General features: G+C 38.3%; 1 long non-coding RNA gene across 1 annotated transcript in view; it reads left to right on the forward strand.

The window, feature by feature from the left end:
* Positions 1-5,705, forward strand: part of LOC142107727 (uncharacterized) — a 58,405-nt gene extending 52,700 nt beyond the window's left edge. Inside the window, exon 4 of the long non-coding RNA XR_012680005.1 lies at positions 5,605-5,705. This is a non-coding gene — a long non-coding RNA (uncharacterized LOC142107727). The remainder of the gene's footprint in view (positions 1-5,604) is intronic.
* The last annotated feature ends 295 nt before the right edge of the window (positions 5,706-6,000 follow it).

The raw sequence follows: 6,000 nt of genomic DNA on the forward strand, positions 1-6,000 counted from the left end.
CTCATCCTCTATGGCCATTATATAGATGATTTGCTTTTTATATGGAAGGGAGGTGAAGCACGGGCACCGGATTTTGTTAACTTCTTAAATAATAATGATTATAATTTGAGAATCACCCACACGTATCACGCCACACAGATTGAATTTCTTGATTTGACCCTCTCATCTACTACGGGGTCTATTTCTACTTTTTTTTTAAAAACTTGATTGTAGCAACTATTTGCATTACTTTAGTGCCTATTATCCAAAATGTAAGCAAAATATTCCTAAGGGTCAATTCATGCGTCTCTGTAGAAACTGTTCAAACTACAAGGTAATTTTACAACAAGCAAAGATAATGTCTGATAATTGAATTGATTGCGAGTACCCTACAACTCTAATTTCTCAGGCAGTCAAAAAATTGGACGTAAATGTAAGAACCTAGGGCCTGATTCATTAAGGATCTTAAATGAAGAGGATCCTTATTTCAGTCTCCTGGACAAAACCATGTTACATTCCAAGGGGTTCAAATGAGTGTTCTGTTTTGCACATAAGTTAAATACTGACTGTTTTTTCATGTAGCACACAAATACTTGATAGCTTATTTGTACACTGAAATTTAAAGTTGATATGTGTGTGTTATATGAAAAATCAGTCAGTATTTAACTTATGTGCAAAACAGAAGACTCATTTGCACTCCTTGCATTGTAACATAGTTTTGTCCAGGAGACTGAAATAAGGATCCTCTTCATTTAAGATCCTTAATGAATCAGGCCCCTAATGTTCTTACGATTAGAGGATGTAAGTAGCATCAAAAAAGAGAGACAGATTAGGTGCACTACCTCTCTGTAAGTATCGGAGATGAGACTAATAAAACTTAACTTTTATTAACTAATAAAGCGAAATATATGACAACATATTCCTCATATAAAATAAAAACAATGTATGTTATTAAAATTCGCTGGATGCGCTCCTAGCTCTGACTTATATGATGAGATAGATTAGCTGGTATCTGAAGTGAATCAAAAATAGGTCTATAATAAGACCACCCAAACCACGTCTGGTAAGTGTAAGATTAAGGTCCCCTATTATCTAGTAGAATAAATTGGCAGGTTTGTTCTTAGCAATTTTGCATTACTATAAATCGTGTCTTGCTAACTGCCTAATATGAGCTCCATCTAACTTGGGACCTAATAGGAGCAGTACAGCTTTCGTATCTTCAATATATGCAGGCTATTAGAGGCATTCAGCTGTTGCGCGTTTCGCTATGTGTGCTTAGTCGTGGCGTTTCGAGGTTAACGGAGTCTCTGTCAGTGTTAAACATACTACCGGCTGCAGACAATCGATATCTCTCCCCTCTAGTGATCCAATTACGGCTTCTTTATGGTAACATTCAATTTTATGGGCTTTTTCTCTGCATGTTTATCACCGCTTTTTAGACCCAGGTCTTTGGAATTGTGTGTTGCAATTAATTGCCAGTGCAGCAAAGTGAAGTCCTGCATCAACGAGTGACCAGCTTTTTTACGCGTTTTTTAACATCTGTGGTTTCATCAGAGGGTCTCTGATGAAACCACAGATGTGGAGAAAAATAGGTAAATCTCACCTAAATAGGTAAATACTGTGTTAATATAAAGCTTTACCTCAGTGTCACCCTATTGTACCTGGAAAATATAGTCCTATTTTACCACAACATTGGTGTGTTTGAATGAAACAAATAAGTGTATGAGAAGAAAGGGCCTGCAAACTACATCTATTTGGTATCTTATCAGACATCTTACAAAATCATTACCCTCTTCCCAGATTATTAGAAATGTAATGACTGTGAGCACGACAGGGCTATATTGAGTAGGGAGAGTATTGCTGTGCCACAATAATTCAAAGAGCACTGAGCTGTGGTGGGACATACAGTATTGTGCATAAGGTAGATAGCCTCTGTACTTTCAGTGAAATGGCCAGAATAGGTTGATAGTCAGCTGAGTAAACTTTATTGTACTGGTTATATACCCATGTGGTAGGGATTACTGTTGTTCACTTTTGCCAACATTTAACAGCCAGGATGATTTGTATTGTGGTTGTCACTGTGTCTGGTTTACTGTGACAAAAGTCCCGTTAGCAAATTTTGAGAATATGCTGTGCATTATGTCCATGCTTTATTTATGATTAACTGCATCCATACTTTAGGCATTGCTGTGTAAGATTTTTCTTCTGTAATGTATAGTACAGTATCTAAAATCTACTAACTTATTTTCCCATTTTGCCTCCAGCATTGCCCTACTCATTACTTGTGCTCTACACTGTGACTCTAGGAGGAGTAGGGTGATCACGTCTGGGTGTATATGATAATTGAGCTTATGCAATTATTTTCTGTATATTAGGAAAATGCCATTCTGTCCCCTTGCCAGCCCTATCTTCATCACCAGTTCCAAAGAGGAAATTTAGAAGTGGTGGTATGGAAAATGTTAGTGAATGGAATGTGATAGTGTGTAACAGGGTGGATTGTTGTCACCCCAGAAATAGTGTAAGATAGGTTTCCATGGGCTCTTTGGTATGATAGAAAGGAAAAGATTCCCCTAGTAGTGTTGGAATGAAACAAGGGACACAACGCTAAGATTGTATAAACTTGTGTGGGGGGGGGGGGGTTTCTTTGTTTGCGGCGTAATGTTTTACCACAGCAGCAGAAAAGTAGCAGTAGACCTTCAATATGCAATGTTATTCAGCATGTCACAAAATAAGTAACAATTTAGGAATATTGTCTCAAAAATATCAGCAATATGTAACCATAGATCATTATCCACACATAAGTAACTGAATAAATATATATCACTGGGAAAGTGAGGCACTAGTGCTTCAGTGAAATGGGTTTCACTGGATAAATACTTTTGAAAGACAACCTGGTGCTAATGAGTTAATTAGACAATTACACTAAGTGCTGATGCAGCAGATTATCTAGCCAAATCAAGCACAATAGACTTTCACTGCAAGTACACAGTATACACTTATCACTCAAAAATCAGTAGAGATGCAATATAGGCTAATCAATCTTGGTCAGATTAGATGCTTTAGAAGAAATGACTGTAAACTAGGGTCACTTTACAATAGACAGAACCACGGGGGTAAAGTGTAATCCACATTCTAAAAGCAAAGTTTCAGCTGGACACATGAACCCTATTAACTTGTAAAGGATGAAATCAATACTCGACTGCATGCATACATGACGCCTGAGCTCAGTGTAAGAAACACTAATTCTAAGGAACACAATCTTCACTTAGTAATCCATCTAATGGACTAAGCAGATCTCTCCCAGCCACTGCAGAGTTAAACAACTTGCAATTGTCTCCTCAGTAACCATTTTAGGCATTTTCACAAATAAGATCAAGCTTCTGATGCAATATAGATAAACTCTTGAATCAATTTTCAGACAAACATTAAATACAGCAGATATGGTTTTTAAAGCTGGAACTTTAGCTGCATCCCTCAAGGCAATAGTCCAGCAGCAGCACTCAGTGACTCCTTATGGGTAGATCTTCCATGATCACAGGCAGCAATAACACAGCACAAGAACAGAGCAACCACCCACTAGCCTCCAACAGTCCATTTATGGCCCCTCCCCTTTTCCCCAAGATTATTCTGGAGCCTTCTAATACATTCTGGAGCCAAAATGCTTTTGTTGTTGAAATCTGGGCCTTTAGTGTGCAGACTGGGACTCTAGTTTGCAGTTTGCCCCAAGCAAAATGTCAGACTCAGTAGGCCAGTGTTGGCTAACCTGTGACACTCCAGGTGTTGTGAAACTACAAGTCCCAGCATGCTGTGCCAATATATAGCAGTTTATTGTTGGAAGGGTATGCTGGGACTTGTAGTTTCACAACACCTGGAGTGTCACAGGTTAGCCAACACTACAGTAGGCAATGAACTTCCCAGAGGCACTCTGGCAGATGTAGTTTTCTGAATGAGTGCATACGGTAATATTCCTGTAATTTGCACGGTATTATAATAGCATTACAATGAAGTAATAGGAGGAGAGGCAGTATGGCATACCATAGTGTACCAGCCCACTTCAACCACTACTCATCTCAGTATATGAAAAATGTAATTAATTCACAGTTGTTTAAAAGATAATTAAAACATTCAGTCTTGGGTGAAAGTGAAATCTAGGCCCAAATAGTTACTTACCTGGGGTCTGGTTTTCAGGCTTTCATGTGGATCACCTGGCATCTTTTACAAGTCTTTGCTCCCCTTGTTTCTGTATGCTCCAGCAGGCAGCATGTTACCCTGTGTGTGCTTTATTTTGCTTCCCTTCATATGTTCCCATAGGGAGTGTCTGCCACACTCCACAGGTTGTTCACTGAAAACATACTCCTGCAGGAGTGTGCAGAAGAGAGAGAAGCAGCAGCAAATGCTTGCAGGGTATCGGGAGACCCACTGTAGAACCTGAACACCAGACTCCCAAGTAGGGACCATGTTTCACTTTGGATATTCCGCCCAAACTGAATTATGCTCTTTAAAAAACTGTGATTTCCACCTACGGATTTACTAAAGGGTAGTTTTGCAAAACCGCCTGTTTTCTGCATTTTTTTTGCAGGTGACATGCACTGGGGCACATTTATATAATGGGGCCCGCTGCATGGTAGATGCAGAGAGTCTAGGGCCCCGGTTCCCTCCTCACTGCCTCCCTGCACCGAGGCCCTAGATCCACCTCTGAAGAACCCTATTACAAATGCCATCTTGATTTTTAATAGGAAAAATACAAACCGTCTTGTTTATTACTAAGCTGCGTTTTGACAAAGAAAAGCAGCCCAAAAAAAGAGGTGGGTGTGAGAAGCAAGATTTCTCAGACAGCTTACTGTTTGAGCTGTTCATTCAGAACATAAGATTAAGATGGGCAAAATGAATTTATAAATAACTTATGGGGTCAAATGTAATTTTTCATTATTTTAAGTGGCAAAATTATTATTCATTATATTAAGGGGCAATATTGTCATATTATTACATCATGGGGAAATATAAATATATAACTAAATGAAAGGGGAAATACTATTTAATTAATGGCAATAATTATTATTTCATGATGGGTGCACCATTTATACCGCACACATGGGGCACTACGCAGCATTCTGGAGACAGTACCCACTGATGAAGCCACACAACATGCTAAAACACATTTGAGAACAATCCTACAGTTTTATTATTTAATGTATTGATTTTTATTTATTTATGTTTTTTTATATTTGTATTGGCTTTATTTACTTAATTGTATCTAGATATTTAGTGCATTTTTACATGTGCTGCTAATACTTATTATATTCTCTAACTGTCAAACAATGCATGCAATTCCAACCTTAATTTAAATTCTGTAATACTTATTATATATTTCATCTTATTCTAATCTATCTGCTATCAACCTATATATACCTACCTCCCCATACTTCACTTCTAATCTGCCATTTTCAAAACACCCTCCCTACATTTTTCCACCTCTACACTTAGCAGGATACTATACTGCACTTATTCCACTGTACCTTCATTTCAACATTTCAGCATATTTTACAATATATTTCTTTTTACTGTATTTGTAACTCCAATAGTGCTCATTCCAGTACTCATGTTACTACCTTTTGCACCCCACAGTTCCATACCAAGAGCCATCTACCTCCTCTCATCTACCTTCTACAGACCACGATTGCATCTCTATATAAATTATCTATGGACAACAATTTCTGTACAGCTACACCACGGTAATCTAACACACGCAGCACTCCACGTCAATAAGTATTTCAGTTTGCGGCCTAGATAAATAAATACATGTACTCGAAGGGGTAGATGTTGTGCATATTTGAAGGGGTACTTGATACTGTAGAACATTTTAGGTACACAAATAATCAGAAATGAAAAAGCCATTTCATGGCAGCATTTTTCCCTGGTGTAGAGCACTGAAGTGTGACAGGGAGAAGGCCGTGGCTACAATTAGCATTTTAGCCTTGCTGTTTAGCATATTAGGTGGGCCATAACCGTGCTAATTGCCAG

This window comes from Mixophyes fleayi, chromosome 1 (assembly GCF_038048845.1).
Source record: "Mixophyes fleayi isolate aMixFle1 chromosome 1, aMixFle1.hap1, whole genome shotgun sequence".
Classification (NCBI taxonomy): Eukaryota; Metazoa; Chordata; class Amphibia; order Anura; family Limnodynastidae; genus Mixophyes; species Mixophyes fleayi.